This window comes from Mesoplodon mirus, assembly GCF_964341445.2.
Source record: "Mesoplodon mirus genome assembly, chromosome: 6".
Classification (NCBI taxonomy): Eukaryota; Metazoa; Chordata; class Mammalia; order Artiodactyla; family Ziphiidae; genus Mesoplodon; species Mesoplodon mirus.
In genome coordinates, this window is record NC_138982.1 from 118,669,938 (window position 1) to 118,687,394 (window position 17,457).

A 17,457-nucleotide genomic window follows, 5' to 3' on the forward strand; every position below is an offset into this window, starting at 1 on the left:
TTGTTCCTCCAGGTAATTCATATTCATACTTCAAGAGCCAGATCAGGCTAGTCTTTCTCTGAATTCCTTTACTAGTGTTGCTGGTTTTATAAAGTGCTTCTCTTCTGCGATGCACACAACTGCATTCACTGCCCAGTCATAGCAGTTAGCACATTGGCTGAAACCAGCTCTCTATCAATCACTGATGTATTGTTTTAGATTCCCAAGAGCAGAAAGTGTGTCATTTTTCTGGACCCACTTTTCCCCTGTATCCAGCATAGTGTTTGACCCATGATAAGTGCTATGTGAATGGCTGTTGAATAAATGGATAGAAGGATAGACAGATGGACAATAGAAAGATGATCATATAAATAACTCCTTTATCTATTTAACATCTAGAAGGACTCTCACGATGCTCATCATTGATGAGAGAGAATAATAACTTCCTGTTAGATTTATTTCATATTCATCTTCCAGAGGTTGGAGACCCAGGAGCCTGAGCCAATTATAGAAATCTGAGACTCCAGGCCAGGGCAAGTGGCCCCAGAAAAAAGGGTTACAATCATGGTTTCCTTGGTTATGTTAGGATTTTCTAGATAAAAAATAGAAGCAAAACATTGAGTCATGTAGTGTTTCAAAACTGTGACATTTCTAGATGGTTGGTTAGTCCTGAGCCACGTCACTTTCCATTTGCTCTTTCCTCCCCTCACATTGGCCTTGGCTGCTTCTTCATAGAATCACAATCAGTATAAATGAATTTGCTCCTCCTCTCCCAACTCGGGTTCCAGCTGAAACTAAATTATGAGTTCATAGCTTCTTAAAGCTAAAATAAATTTTAGGGATCATCTCATGCAACTCCTCCATTTTGCAGACCTAGAAGCACTTGGGGGAGGTTCAGGGAATGCACAGTCTATGGCAATTACCAGTGTAGCTGGGTGGTTCTGAGTCTCATCAGCATAGGAAGGCCAATGAGATCACATCAACTGAAACATCCAAATCACTTAGGAACTTGGGTTCCCTCTTAAGAACTTCTCTCTTTCCACAAAGCCCCAGGGAGAGAGTCTATGTATGCTCAGAAACAAGCCACTTGATGTTCCTTGTCCCTGGCCCTTTCCCTAAGGCCTGTTGCTCACTGGTTCCCTGCTCTGGGTCCCCCTCTGAGCATAGCCCTCCCTGTGTACTACTGTCTTCTGTAGAAGTGCTCCCAGGCTGCTGCACAGTAGTATCTTTTTTCGGGAGGGGGGACTGGTTGACAGAGTGAGAGGAAGGGTGGGGTTAGGGAAAGGAAGGGTGTTAAAAGACATAAGAATAAACTCTCCCCCAGCTTTTGAGCTGCACATTGTTATTGGTGAGCCAGAGCTCTACAATTCAGTGCTCTAGAATTTGGCTCTAAAATCATATCTGGATTCCAAACTTGTCCCTGCCACTTGCTATCTCTTTGACCTTCAGCGAGATATGAAACCTTTCTGAACCTGAATTTCTATTTTTTCCTTCTTTATTATAGTGGAAATGATCATTCCTTCTTCATAAGATTGTTGGGAGAAGTAAATGAAATACTGTCTTAATGTATCAGGTGCTTAGCATAGTGCTAGAAGTTGGTAAGCACTCAACAAATGGTATAGACATTATTATTTTCAACTTCATCATTCTTATCACTGTCACTTTAGTTATTCATTGAAATAGCTTCTTTGGCCTCTAACCCTGATTTCAGTTGGGTCTTAATGGCAGTCCCTCAGGCCAGCTGGGGGAAAGCAATGTCTCCCCAACCTCTTCTTTTCTCCCTCACTGCCCTTCCCGCACCTGTACTCAACACTCATTTTTCCTCCTTTTCTCCACCCCAAGCAGTTTGGTTATCAGTTGGTACAAAGAGCTCCTCACATAGCCAAATTTTCATCCTGTTAGAATATCAGCTAAGATATCTCCATTGTTGTACTATCAAAGTCAGCCTATACTTCTGAAATAATGGAGTCTTTTATTAAATTCCAGTTTTCAATATAAGGGAAAAATATATTTATATATATGTTTTGGTGTTCAATTTCCTCCAAAGAAGCTCTTCCCTTCTAAAGAAATAGAGTTCTACCTTGATGCGTGGTTTCCCGGAGAGAGTATCTCTCACCTTTAACCATGCCAGTGAGAACAATACCCTGGCAGTGAGCACAGCAAAAGATGGAAAAAACCCGAGGCCCTGGGTAACTTGGTGCTTGTCCACCCAGTTACTCTGATATGTCTGGACTGTTTGGGCCATGGTGTTTAGAGATCTCTGCTCTCCTTAGAGCCTGACATACCAAGTAGTGTAGTTTCTAAACATGGCAAGAAGAACATCTACTCTCATGATGTTTAGACTTCAATGCAAGCCTAAAATACAATGTTTAGTTAAAATATTAATACTGGTTATATTCCCACAAAGAGGTTGGGGAAGCAAACATCTTCCCATTCCCAATATAGAAGTTTTCAAAATTTGGTATTGCAAAAGATTTCAAGATCTCTGACCCAGCCAAGAATTAAACATTCATGGTCACCCTCTTGTTATTAACTGAAGAAAGAGACACAGATCAAAGCAGGGAAACTATGTGCTTTATACAAATAATTTGTATAAGCAATAATTCAAGTCACTTTTTTTTTTTTACCATACTTCATTCAGATTTCTTTTGCTTTTTTTTTTTTAATTTTATTTTTATTTATTTATGGCTGTGTTGGGTCTTCGTTTCTGTGCGAGGGCTTTCTCTAGTTGCGGCAAGTGGGGGCCACTCCTCATCGCAGTGCGCGGGCCTCTCATTATCGTGGCCTCTCTTGTTGCGGAGCACAGGCTCCAGACGCGCAGGCTCAGTAATTGTGGCTCACGGGGCCAGCTGCTCCGCGGCATGTGGGATCTTCCCAGACCAGGGCTCAAACCCATGTCCCCTGCATTGGCAGGTAGATTCTCAACCACTGCACCACCAGGGAAGCCCTCAAGTCACTTTTTAATTGCAAATAGATATGGACTAATTCACCCTTCAAGCAAATTAGGGGTCTTTAGATCAAACAAGGAAGACTTATATTGAAATAACTGGAGAGATTGCCCCAAATGCTATTAGTCTTATAGTCCCAATAACAGGGAAAAGATTTTACTAGCTCGGGCTTAGGGTAAGACTGGGCAGCTCAGCTTAGTTCAGACATCTAAATCAGTTGTGGGATTAACCTAGACTGTACCCAGACTGACAGCTTTGATTTATATATTTTTTATTATATATTTTTATATTATATGCTTGATTATATATATTTGACTGAATTTATATAATTTATGAATCAGAGCCCTGGAATGAGATCAGCCTTCAAGACTGAGGATACCAGTTGTATCTGATAAGGGGTGAATATCCAAATTGTATAAACAAATCACACAACTCAATATCAAAAAAACAAACAATTAGATTAAAAAATGGGCAGAGGACCTAGATAGACATTTCTCCAAAGAAGACATACAGATAGATGGTTAACAGACACACGAAAAGATGCTCAACATCACTAATCATCAGGCAAATGCAAATCACAGCCACAATGAGATATCACCTTACCCTTGTCAGAATGGCTGTTATCAAAAGGACAAGTAACAAATGTTGGGGAAGAAGTAGAGAAAAGGGAACCCTTGTGTGCTGTTGTTGGAAATGTAAATTGGTGCAGCATCTATGGAAAACAGTATGGAGATTCCTCAAAGATTTTTACATTAGAACTACCATACAATCCCACAATTTCACTACTGGGTATTTAGCCAAAGAAAACAAAAACACTAATTCCAAAAGATATATGCACCCCTTTGTTCACTGCAGCATTATTTACAGTAACAAAGATATGGAAGCAACCTAAATGATGTCCATTGATAGAGAAGTGGATAAAGAAGTGGTGATACACACACACATGTGCACACACACACACACACACACACACTAGAATATTACTCAGACATAAAAAAGAACAAAATTGTGCCATTTGCAACAACATCAATAGACCTGGAGGATATTATGCTAAGTGAAACAGGTCCGACAGAGAAAGACAAATACCATATGGTCACACTTATATGTAGAGTCTGAAAAACAAAACAACCAAATAAACAAAACAAAACAGAAACAGACATATAGATATAGAAAGCAAACTGGTGGTTTCCAGAGGGGAGAGGAGTGGGTGGTTGGGTGAAATAGGTGAAGGGGATTCAGAGATACAAGCTTCCAATTATAAAATAAATAACTCACAAGAATGTAATATACAGCATAAGGAATATAGTCAATAATACTGTAATAATTTTGTATAGTGACAGATGGTTACTGGATGTGTTGTGGTGATCATTTTGCAGTGTATTTGACTGTCAGATCACTATGCTGTACACTTGAAACTAACATAATATTGTACCTCAACTATACTTTAATTAAAAGAAAAGAAAAGACTGAAGACACTAGGCTCCATGTGACCAGAGATCCCATGCCAGGGGAGAGTAAGTTAAAAATAGACACAGGTAGCTATGTATGACTCCGTTTTGTGAGCTTACAGGCCTCCAAGGGGCAAAATTGCTGATTTGATTCCAAAATGTTGTATTTATCTTATCAGAAAGAACTACTAAGCAGAATGATTTGCCCAAGAGAATATACGGTCACCACAGAGTGGAGAAGTGACGTCTTATCATCCAAATAATTATTTAAGCCTATATCTTTTTACTCAAGATTTTAATGATGAAATTATTAGAAAAACTAGTACGTTTTTATGGTCTTTTTTTATGGTACCTATCAGTACCATAAAAAATGACTTTTCCATGCTTTTTTTTTTTTTTTTTTTTTTTTTTTTTTTTTTGCGGTACGCAGGCCTCTCACTGTTGCGACCTCTCCTGTTGCGGAGCACAGGCTCCGGACGCGCAGGCTCAGCGGCCATGGCTCACGGGCCTAGTCGCTCCACGGCATGTGGGATCTTCCCGGACCGCGGCACGAACCCGCGTCCCCTGCATCGGCAGGCGGACTCTCAAACACTGTGCCACCAGGGAAGCCCTCCATGCATTATTTTTGTCTTCATTTCTTTTAAGTTTAAATGGTTCTCCCCAATTTTCTTAGATCATAGCCTTTGTTTGATAATATTGTGAGATGTATCTGATTTGTTATTCACAGTTGTATAAAGTGTCTTTCCTTTCTCACCATGACATTGCACTATCCTTTATTTAGACATCAGCTCTGTGACAAGTGGTATTTGATATTGTGACTACTCTAACATCCACTGAGTCAAGGGTAATAACACAGTCCTAACAGTTGTTACACACTTATAATGTGTCAGACACCTTCTAGGCATCTTATGTTTATTAACTCATAATGTGCAATGTATATACATATACATGCAAGGTTGTTTCTCACAACAACCTTGAGAAATAGATAATTTTATTATTCCCATGCTACAAATAAGAAACCTGAAGTTAAACAATTCAGCCTGCAGCATGCCACTAAGAAGAAGCAGGGCCAAAACCCAAAACCAGATCATCTAGCCTTGGGATGCAAAATCAACCAGTGGTGCTATCTATGTTTAACCAAGACTATTTGGAAAGAAGTAGTAAAAGTACGTGAGTTAAAATGTTATGGGTTAAAATGAGTTAAAATGTTATGGGCTTCCCTGGTGGCGCAGTGGTTGAGAGTCCGCCTGCCGATGCAGGGGACACGGGTTCGTGCCCCGGTCCGGGAAGATCCCACATGCCACGGAACGGCTGGGCCCGTGAGCCATGGCCGCTTAGCCTGCGCATCCGGAGCCTGTGCTCCGCAACGGGAGAGGCCACAACAGTGAGAGGCCCGCGTACTGCAAGAAAAAAAAAAAGTTATAGAATCTGAGGAGAAAAGACCTGAATATATCAGAGAAAATAGCCCAAACAGATGACTGAACAGAACCACTTCCAAAAGAAGAAGGTTAAGGCATTGGTGAGTAAAAGGCAAACTTCTGAAGCAGAAATCCAGCTTGGCCAGATATCAGGCTCACTAGCATATAATCCGCTGGATATGATGTTGTAGGCGGTCAGGAGGGGAATGATAATGTTCGAGGAACACAAGCGCAAAGAGGGTTTTTGTTTGCTTTTGGCAGCACTGAACTCTAGGAAATGATGGGGAAATTCAAATTTCTGAGAACGCTTTTCACAAGAGAGACAGAGATTAGAGTTTCCAATGAAGAAGGCATGCTGCAATCGAAGAAAGCAAAGTGCAATAAAGCTCTCAGGCCAGATGGCATTTATCTGAGTGTTCTGAAGGAAATAACATGTGAAACAGCAGAGATGGATGAGGGCACATACTATGTTTGTAAAAATAACAACTGTTCTTGAAGTTTGTCCAGTTTCTAACACAGAGTCTATATTTTTTAAAAAGGAACCAAGAGAGATTCCAGGAATTCAGTCAAGTGAACTTTGTCTTCATGTTAGGATATTGTTTGGGAAAAAAAAAAATCTGAGGACTATACCAAATAAAATCTGGGCACTTGGGGCTTCCCTTGTGGTGCAGTGGTTGAGAGTCTGCCTGCCGATGAGGGGGATGCGGGTTCGTGCCCCGGTCCGGGAAGATCCCGCATGCCGCAGAGCGGCTGGGCCCATGAGCCATGGCCGCTGAGCCTGAGCATCCGGAGCCTGTGCTTCACAACGGGAGAGGCCACAGAAGTGAGAGGTCTGCGTACGGAAAAAAAAAAAAAAAAAAAAAGAGAGAAATCTGGGCACTGAAATTTGGCCAGCTCCCATCAACTCTACAGTCATGGGGGTTTCCACTTCTCCAACCTTAAAACTGATAATGACTAGTTAGAGCAATATCATGTAGTTGCCTTTCAAAAGGTTTGAGAATTAAGAAAGAGAGGCTTGCTTAGATTTAAAACTAGCTAAAGAAATTAGAATCATTTATAGGGTATGTTTATGTCAAAGAATAGAGATGAGTGTGCCTGGAATCTGATGTTGGGATGAAACTACAGTTTCACATTCATTACTTTTTAAATGATTAGGAGGTCTGAGTGAGCCATAAGCAATTGACTCTCATGTGACAGACACTGTGTGGGGCAAGCAGTGAAGAAAGAAATGGTAACCACGTGATTGTATGGTCATCATCGCTAACGTTTATTGAGTGATCACTACACTAGCAGGTGCACTGCTTATTAGTGTTTGAGATCCATTATCTCAGTTATTCTTAGTCTGTGAGTGACAGCATAGCCTACTTCAGAAACATCTGCTATGCAGAAAGAAAAAAGTCCTAAGGGGTCAGACAGGATATCAGCCACGGTCAGAGTTCAGATGAGCTCCAAACAAAGCTCATCCAAAATGTTCTGAACAAAACGTGGTCTCCATTTAGAACTGAGTGACGCCAAGAGGGTTGTAAAGGAAGCCAAGGATGGAATCTGTTCTCTGCCCCTCGATCCCCGGGACCAGCCAGGAGCTCTTATCTTCTAAACCTCCAGATAGTCAGGATGACATTGATTCTAAACTCCATCAGAATCACCGGCCCCGAGACTGGAAAGTTCTTACTGTTTTTTACATTTCCTGGTCCTTAAACCCGCTTCCTCACCTAACATCTGTCCCTTGCTAATTATAACTCTTTTGTGTTTGTTTGTTTCCTGAGTCCTCTGGCTCAGTCTCTTCCCGTGGCCTTCATCTCTGTTGCCCACCTGGGGTTTCAGACCCATGTGGATCTAAAGCCTTGTCTCAAGCTTTGTCTGAAACTTTCCCAGGCCTTTGTCCACAACCTTCTGCCACCCAACCCAGTGCTGACAGACAGAACAATCTGGAGCCCATAAAGATTAGAGCTGTTGGATTAGTTAGTGACCCTTCCCAATTAAAATACTTAGCTCAGGGTTCTTCACACAATGCCCAAAGTACTTTCTGTTCAACAAAGGCTTGTTGACTGAATTTACAGCCTGTGCTGTAACATGAACTGCAGACCAAAGTCCAAATTACAACACATGACCTCTATGGCAAGAAAGAGTGAAAAAATAAAACAACCTTGGACAGATGCCAGATGACGCTGGACCCATGAGAAACTCCAGAGAGAGAAAAATGCACTAAATAGAAATAGCAGTGCACACACCACAGCCTTGCTCTCTGATCCTTTGTGAACTATGATTCCTCCCCTTCACAAAATTATAAGCCTATTGAGAGTAGGGCACAATGAAGTGTCAAGTGCTGGGTGCCTACCTTCCTCATCATGCCTGTCATCAGGGAACTTGGCAGGAACTGAACTTCCACGTTAACCTTGTGAGTGGCCAAGCACTCACAATAGACTTGAGTACCAAAAAGCCACAGCAAGCAAAGTGTGAAGCATTGTCAACGTCACATCACATCTTGACAATTATTTGGAAAAGAATCTTTCTGCATTTTCATCTTATGTATAAATTATTCTATACAGTCTCTCTTTGTCATTACCCAAGTCTGGTTTCCTCCCAGTCAAAGCCTGTCTCTAGCTCTTCAAGGAGTTTACTTTTCCTCTTGGTTTCTCTAAGCAACAGCTCTCCCTAATGCCTGGTGTGATGGCTAGGTTATGTGTCAACTTGGCTAGACTATAGTACTTAGTTATTCAAATCATAATCCAGGTGTTGCTGTGGAGGTATTTCGTAGATGTGGTTAACATCTATGATCAGTTGCTTTAAGTAAGGGAGACTATCCTCAACAATGGGGGTGGGTCACATTCAATCAGTCAAAAGGCCTAAGGGCAAAACTAAGTTCTCCCTGGGGAAGAAGAAATTCTGTCTCATGTTTGCAAGATCAGCTCCTGTCCAAGAGTTTCCAGCCTGCCAAACTGCCTCCTCCCCACAGATTTTGAATATACCAGCCTCTAAAATCAGAAAAGCCAATTACTGAAATGAATCTCTTTATAGATAAAATCATACATATATATATAAGCTTTTTATATATTATATATGTTTCTATATATACATATATAAGTTCCCTCACTTCCCTCGCTTATAAATATCAGAGTTCCAGCAGCAAAAATCATTTATCCTCAATATTTCAAATGAATAGAGTTTAATGAAGGAACCATGAAATTGAAGTGTGAGCAGAGTTAAGGAAACAAAGAAGGGAAGGTTACACACCAGAGACTAGAGACAGAGGGAAGCAGTTACCACCACAGGGCTGAAGGGGCAAGGGGAGGAAGGAGCTGGGTTCACAGCCCAGTGAAAGCCGAGCCTTGAACGGAGCCTCCTCCCAGCCTCCCTGCTTCAGGGGAGGATGCTGTATGAAGGGAGCAGGGAAGAAAGCTCTGACCTCTCTCTCCTCTTGCTCTGTAATCTCCTGTCCAGTGAGTCAGCCTGCAGGTGGTACAACCCAAACAGAAGCCAGCCAGGAAGGGAGCCTGGGAGAAACTGTTAGTAGGAATCAAACTCCAAGGGCACAGACCAAGCAAACAGGGGAGAATGCATCTTGGGTGGAGAGGGGGCCAAGCAGAAAATATCCATGACAGCCTGGTTCTCCTAAGACTCAAGCTACAAGTTCATACCAGTTTCCAGCTTTCATAAAAGACTCTTTTTAATTTGACTTCTTACTTACTAATCTACCATATCCAATTAATCCCTATTTTTTCTTATTCAATCCTATCATTTTCCCTCATTCCAAGTCTTATTTTTTATTAGTCAGTTACATTCACAATATCCCATAATTTAATTGCTCTCCCTACAATATTTATCCCTTTTATCAAGCTCCCTCTGAACCCCCAACTCAATTTTAATCGATTAATAAAGATACACACATCCATTTACAGGGAAAGCATAGACAACGATATTTTATAAAAGAATCTATATATGTACAGTAGGCTTGGGGCTAAATATTTTATACCCATCAGATTATAATCTACCACAATTTGGAGAACATAAAGCATGTATTCCAAAATATGTGTTTAATGGGATAATTTTCTTTCCTTATGTGTTCATCTCCATATGATTAAAAAAAGGAGACTTCTCATATCTCATTTATTATGGTGGAAGAGAGAAAAGGGCCTATTGTTATGTATAGGCAAGGCGCTAACTATAGAAGACACATATGTGGTTATCTGTCCAGCCCTCTCAGGTGGGAATTGCCTGTCTTCCTCACCGCATTTATGAGGTTATCATAAACTGTTCTAGGGCAACAATGGATTGGCCCAGTAGTAAACACTAGACTCAAGATGACATCATCATAATCCCTACCCCAGACCTCACCTTCCTAGCCAAAGCTTATAAATCCCAGCTGGGCACCTGATACAAATGGGAAATTGGAATACATCCTTGAGAATATTTATCTAGAACTGGTAGTCATTCTTTGGGTTCCTGAACTATGATGTGTAAAACTAAGAGGCCAACTATCAGTAACCACATATTCCGTCATGTGGAACAGAAAAGTGGAGGCAATAAGAGAGAGAAAGAGAAAGAGAGAGGGAGAGAGAGAGAGAGAGAGGGAAATAAAGCATAACCCAGAAAATCAAAGAGGCAAGAACCACACGGAGTCCTAATGGTGTTAGGTCTCTATTTCCAGTTCTGCCTCAAATCCAGATGCATTTCTACCTTGGGTCGTCTAAAGCCCCCACTTTGCTTAAAATCGTTTTTAGTTGGATTCTGTCACACTAAGCCAAAGAGTGCTGATAAAAAAAAATGCCCACCATTTAAACTCATTGAATGGAAGGATGAGCTTCAAAGAGATCAATGGACTTGTCAGGCACATGTAGAAAAACTTATGAAAGAAAAATTCAAACCACACTTACTAATTTCTTGCCAATGATTCTGATGGACTAATTTTCTATTTCTATGATCTTGTCTTCAGGGGCAGGGAAATTTAAACCTATCTTTCCCATTGGGCTTTACACTAGGAACAACAATGGACCTTAAATGATTCTAAAGCATGGAATCCTAGGTGGAACAAGAGCACGATTATATTGAATCCTCATTTTAAAATCTAAGTGAGTCATATTTCTCCTACAACACTTTGAAGTAGAGTGAACACAGTACAAAATCCAAAAGAAAGGCAGTTACTGAAGTACAACATGATCAGCCCTGTCACAAAACAACTAGTATGATTGTGTCAGATGTTCAGGGCCACCATAGGGACAGAAAGGATCTCTATCAATCCTAGTTTCTATTTCTCATCTGAGTTTTCTACAGTCTCTAAAATATCAATATCTGCTCTGTTTAAAGGAAACATAAATCTAGTAAATAAGAAAATACATGAATTAATAAAGGGTCTAACTCATCTGTTCCATTTTTAGCACCGATAAGGGAAGAACCAAAGGACAAGTATCTAGCACAATGGCCATAGTTGAGTAAAGCTTACAAATACATTACAGGCAGTACAAAATAACTAAGGTTCCTAAGAAGGGAAATGTCCTAGGGAGCCAATACTAGGAGCTTCTTCATGTATAGAGTACTATAGTCTTGTGTTCAGGAAGTTGAGTTTTGGAGCTGGACTGCTTCGTTTCCAGTCTTCAGTTTGCCATTTATTATCTATATGACCTTGGTCAAATCATTTATCTCTGTGCCTCAGTTTCTTAATCTGTAAAGCAGGAATAAAAACAGGGGTCCCACAAGTTGTAGTTGAGGATAGTAAATGAGTTCATAGATTTTATGCACTTGGAAAAAAACCTGCCAGACAGTAAGCATTAAATAGATGTTAGCTCTTATTATTAAGAGGTCATGAATCACTTACGTCTGTACCTTGAAATAAAGCACACACACATACAAACACACACACACATACACATATCTTGGTTATTTAAATTAAAAAGAAAACATAAATTAACAGAGTAAATTTTCATTAAAGCAGCTAATGGCATAGTATCGATCAGCTGGGAGAATGAGTTTATTTCACACATTATTTCTAGTATTGTTCCTCATAAAACAGTAGGACCTCATTAGATACATACATTTAAAGGGAACATTAAAAATATATGATGTATAACCACACAGTTTGCTTAACGTTGCTTTTAAAAATTATTACTATTCAAGTTATTGTTAGTTTAAGGGGACTGTGTGAATGATTTTCTCAAGGAAATCAATAACCCTGTTTGTTCAGTCCCTTGAGATCACTGGGTCATAGCAACTACCAGTATTCAGACGTTTGGGAACTGTTCAGGGAAAACGCAGCAGCTTTGAAGTATCCTCAAGTATGAGAAGGGCATGAAGAAACAATTAATCATAAACAAGTCATTAAAATTAAAAGTGTATTCTTAAGTAGTTTCTTGATTAAGAACAAATGCCTCATTAATCTGGAACATATTGACTTGAGAACACAAGTAAAGTCAAAGAGAGTAATGACTGACATGACATGGAACACAACATGCTGTGTGTTCCCATCTTAAAAGCTTTAGAAGAACAGACTCCCCAAAAGGTCACTAGACACAGTGAATTGAACAGGAAATCCAGTGTCACCCAATGGTGCAAAGGTAAACTTTCAAAAATCTAGACAACAGAGAACATTGTGTACCAGCATCGCTGAAACTTTCCATCTATAGATTGAGTGCTGTCCACTTATTTCAGAATGAAAGTAAGTCTAAACCCAAGATCTAAAAAATAAAAATAAAAAACAAAAATACATATGTTTATAAAAAATTATAAGGCATCTAATTTTAAAGAAACTTAGCGTCCTTCTCCCCTACCCCCGTCTCCCAAGTCTTAGTTAAATTTGTGAACAGAAGTTAAAAACCAACACAAATAGCTTTGAAGATAATTCTAACAACATAATTGGATGTGAATTTTCTTTGGACCAGACTCAAGTGGCATTTCTTAAAGGAGCATACGGTACTGGGAAAATAAAATAATAGATGCCCATCAATATGAGATGTGCATAAAAAATCACATACATAATTTTAAAAAACAGATCAGACTTTAAAATTAAACATCCATATGAGGATGACTATGCAGTTTTTTAAGAACTAAATCTTGTTTGGAAACAGCCATTAAAATATACCATATATTCTTCTGAAAAGCTTCATGATTTCTAGTCCATGGAGTAAGGGGCTTTTTTGGTCTCAATCACTGCTAAATTCTCAGAACAGTGCTTAGGGCATATTCAATGCTCCCCATGTATTTGATGAAGAAAGCACTTCAACCATGGCTGAAACTATAGCTTGGATATGTATGTTGTGATCTGTAATTTTTACAATTAGCTTCAGGCCCTTACACTCTGCAGCTGGCCCCTTACCCACGTCATTCTACACCTTTCCTATACCCAGCATGATTTTCACAGAGATGTCTTCTCACAATGAAGAGAAAGAAAATATCATGAAGGATGGTAGTAGTTTTAGATGAATATCATGTGCAAAAGACTTCCCAAATGCCATTTTCTATAGTGTGGTGCAAAAAGTTATGATAATTTTTCCAGGACCGGAGTAAATTCTTCTGAAGTCAATCAAAATTTCATATCATTTTCAGGGTCAGATTCCAGGTAGAACACAACATTATCCTTACTTAAATCGTATACTTCATTTTAAACTTCAAAACAAGGGAAAGACAAAATTTTTCTAGAAAGATGAAGCGGTGGTATAAAGAGAAAGAAGAGACATTACTTGCAGCAACTATAATCAGACTTTATTTTTAGTAATATTTAAACTCTACTTTTCCCAAGGTTTTAATCTTAAAAGCAGGATGGATAAAGAGCCAGCACAAGAACATTTCCTATTTATTGAATGTACACCCATTTTGTGTAGAATACAAATTATGATAGCCCATGTGCATGAGAAACAAACAATCTAGTTACAGGGATACGTCTAGTAATCAGGAAACATGATCATATACTTCTTCATAATATCTTAAGTATTAAATTGTGTAGAACAAATTCTAAATGGTCTAAAGGTGAGAGATAATTCCAGAACCTAGCACATTGTCCAGCATATATTAGACATGCAATAAATACTTGATAGGTCACTGAAAGCTTGAATGAATGAGTAAATGAATGAATGAATGAATGCTTTTAGGAGTGAATCCTGTTTACAGTCCTGGAGGATGACGTCCAACACTTGGTTGATGTTTCCGCAAATGACATTTCAATTTTTCCTACCTCTCCATCTTCATGCACATGACAGAAACTGTATCAACCTTGTATAGAAAAGATGGAAAGGTAAAAAATCCAATTGACCTCTTCATAGTATTGGTGGTCTTGGAGGCTCATATTGCAGTGACTCATGTGGCCTGACCAATCAGATTCTTCCTGTTAGGAATTCATTCGAAGAGACTCAGAGGGTTGTGATCAATAAGCTGTTTGCATTGGAGCCTGAGGTCATGCGAGATCAAGGCCAGGGCAGCCATCTGAGGCTCTGTGGAAAAATAAGCAAAAGAAGCCAGTAGAAATGAGAGAGAACTAGAATAAAAGCAGATTAAAAGGCAAAGTCCAGAAAAACATGGTCCTTGAAAGAGAGACAGCTTGAGAGAGGTGGACTCTGTTTGGAGAGAAGGGCTGACTCAGTCCTGCAGCTTCAAGTGTTCATTTGTATCTGGATTACAGAAAGACCTCTTTCTCTCATTTGAATTAAACTACTTTGGGTCAGTTTCTATTCCTTATGATTAAAGGAGCCCAATTTAAACACTTAACTTTTGGTAATTTATTCTTTTTTCCCATTGTAATTTGCTAATATTGTCTTTCCCTAACTGTAGATAATATAAATATTGGCTTAGAAGTTCTTTCTTAAAGTCTTTTTAACTATTTGGTTACGCTAAGAGAGTTCACTTTCTTTTGTAATATTTCACAGCAATTCCAAGAGAAAAGGTGAATTTATTGTTCTTGTGAGTTTCTATTCTGTTCAAATTTTTAAATTCAAAAAATTTAAATTGTTATAAACCAAACTAAGCATACAAGAATACTATCCATAACTTTGAAGAGAATGCTTCAGGCTAGCGGCAGATATGTTTATAAAAACAAAATATTTCATCAGTCTTATAGAGCTTTTGTGTGAACTTAGCAAATTTAGCATTTATACAAGGCCCAAGTACCACTGGAAAAGTTCTAAAAAGAATTCATTATCCAGGGCTTCCCTGGTGGTGCAGTGGTTAAGAATCCACCTGCCAATGCAGGGGACATGGGTTCGAGCCCTGGTCCAGGAAGATCCCACATGCTGCAGAGCAACAAATCCTGTGCTCCACAACTGCTGAGCCTATGCTCTAGAGCCCACAAGCCACAACTACTGAGCCCGTGTGCCACAACTACTGAAGCCGCATGCCTAGAGCCCGTGCTCTGCAGCAAGAGAAGCCACCACAATGAGAAGCCCGCACACCACAACGAAGAGTAGCCCCCCATCGCCACAACTAAAGAAAGCCCACATGCAGCAGCAAAGACCCAATGCAGCCAAAAATAAATAAATAAATTTATAAAATTAAAAAAAAAAAAAGAAAAGAAAAAGAAAAGAGTTTGGCAAAAGAAGAAGAAGAAGAAGAAGAAGAAGAAGAAGAAGAAGAAGAAGAAGAAGAAGAAGAAGAAGAAGAATTCATTATCCAGTTGTTCATGTCTACAATGCAAGGACAAGTTTGAACAGAATATTCTGTCCAGTTTTTTTTTTTTAAGTGCTTTGTTAAAACAGCTTGGGGTATCACCGTTTGAAAGTTAACCCCTGGTATGTGTTTGGCTGTTGTGTGTTTTTGTTTTGTTTTGTTTGTTTAATTTGCACATCTTGGTCATTTGAATGATCTAGGTGATCTGAAGCTGTTTGCAATAGAACACCCAAACCTTCATCCCCAAAGTACGTGGAACTAGACCTATCAGGATAAGGCAGGTGAGGAAGGAGCCTCCCTAACCCTGCTGCCAGCAGCTTTCTGTAGTTTGCTCCCAGAGGCCTCATTAGGAAGAGTTGCCAGGTTACATGCTCAATGAGGAGATAGATCCTTGAGTCCTTTCTTACACCCAGAGTGTCTGGGTGAGAACCAAAGACCTCTGAGAGTGTGACCTATGACCAGTGATGCTTAAGAGAAGCACATGCTAAAAGGAAGTGAAATGTACTTGATCTTTTGGTGACCTCATCACGTATAGGAGATAGAAAGCGAATAGTCTTGTTCTTGGAATACTTATTCTACTAAGATTTAGCAAAACAGCTTGACAAGTAGGTTACTAGGTTTCCTGCTAGGACTCGAGCCATAAGACTGCAAACAAACCCCCCAAAGGAAGAATAGATTGAGGTATTCATGCTATAATCAAAAGGGTAACTATTTATATGCACAGACAGAGCCCAAATCACATCTAAAATTTTCCATCTTGCACATCAGATTTGACGTAGAAAAAAGTAAATTTATAAAAGTTATAAAAGAAAAATTGAAAAATTTTGAAGTATGAAAAAGTATTGTATCTGGAATTTCAAATCGAATTCCAAACTGTGACTAATGGATGTACTGCATGTTTCTGGCTTCAAACCATATGTCACTGGAAGTGCAGAAAGGAGATTTTGAAAAGCATCTTCCCTTATCGTAAATATGTGCATTTTGACAGATTTCCAGGTTTTTTTTTTCCGCCCATGTAATGGACCCAACATTCTCTTCCTCTTTCTTTATTTATCAAACTCCAATGTTCTCAGACTTCAGTCTGCAACTGGAATGAAGGTGCATTAATATCTGCATACAAAGTTACAGGTTTCTCTCTGCTATCTGCTTATAGTCTTAGGCCCGGAAGAGTTTTCCTACCACGCAAGAAATTCTGGCACATTCCAGTGTCTTGAGTATTGAAAAATCAGCTGATTGTGCTCGTTCAGACTCTCCTGGTTTTTTGCCAGGTCCATGGGGCATCAGGGTGCCTGTCTATCTGAGGTCACTGACCCTTAAGGAGAATATGACTTCATCCAGTACAGCTGCTGGTGTTCCCAATATTACACAGCCCTGGGGTGCCATCCTGGCACTATCTTTCCTTCTTAGAAAAGATTTCCAATTCCTTTAGGAATTAGAAATATTCACAGAGCTATCCATTGCCCCCACCCCATCAAGGAAAGAGATGCCATATTATCCTCTACATTTTCTTCATTTTCATCTCCCAAAGCCCTCTCAGGTCTTCAGACACAAAACTTCCTCCTCTCTCCTCCTTTCTCCAAATGCAAATCAGACATACAAATATATGCCTGGGAGGGTTGCTGAATCCAAAAAGCTGTTCTCAGTTTAGGCTTAGAAAAGACCACAATCTACATCTACATTTGCCCCTTTGGAACACCAGACTGCAATAGTTAATAAAGATGAGATGCAGAGTCACCTTTATACCTTAGTCTTTTGTATTTTCAGTAAGATGAGCACCATGGTTCCTTCCAGCTTGCCAAAATAATTGAATGGAAATGTGCTGAACTAGGGGTAAAACTTTGTGCTGGCAGGTAAAATGACATGTGCTATTGTTCACAGGAACTAATGGCAAACAGAAAGATTTTACGTCTTGTCAAACAGATGGAAGAGGCATGGATAGAAAAAAGAGAGAAAAACGGTAGAATAAACACCAGCGGTGAACTCCACTGAGAGAATTAATAGGTGGTATACATTAAAGAGATGGCCCGAAGTGGTTTATAACTGCGACAAAATGTAATCTGTTTTACCAGTGTGATTTTA

The 17,457-nt window shown here is 39.5% G+C and overlaps 2 protein-coding genes across 3 annotated transcripts in view; both read right to left on the minus strand.

The window, feature by feature from the left end:
* SAMSN1 (SAM domain, SH3 domain and nuclear localization signals 1) overlaps positions 1-17,457 on the minus strand; it is a 394,513-nt gene that overhangs the window by 331,299 nt on the left and 45,757 nt on the right. The window lies entirely within an intron of this gene.
* The window catches only part of NRIP1 (nuclear receptor interacting protein 1), a 76,551-nt gene that overhangs the window by 13,418 nt on the left and 45,676 nt on the right, over positions 1-17,457 (minus strand). Inside the window, exon 3 of one of the 2 annotated variants that reach the window (XR_014294339.1) lies at positions 14,194-14,210. The exons of the other annotated variant lie outside the window; for it this stretch is intronic. The gene's annotated coding sequence lies outside the window, so the exon portion shown is untranslated. Of the gene's footprint in view, positions 1-14,193; positions 14,211-17,457 lie in introns of those variants that run through there. 2 annotated transcript variants of the gene reach the window in all.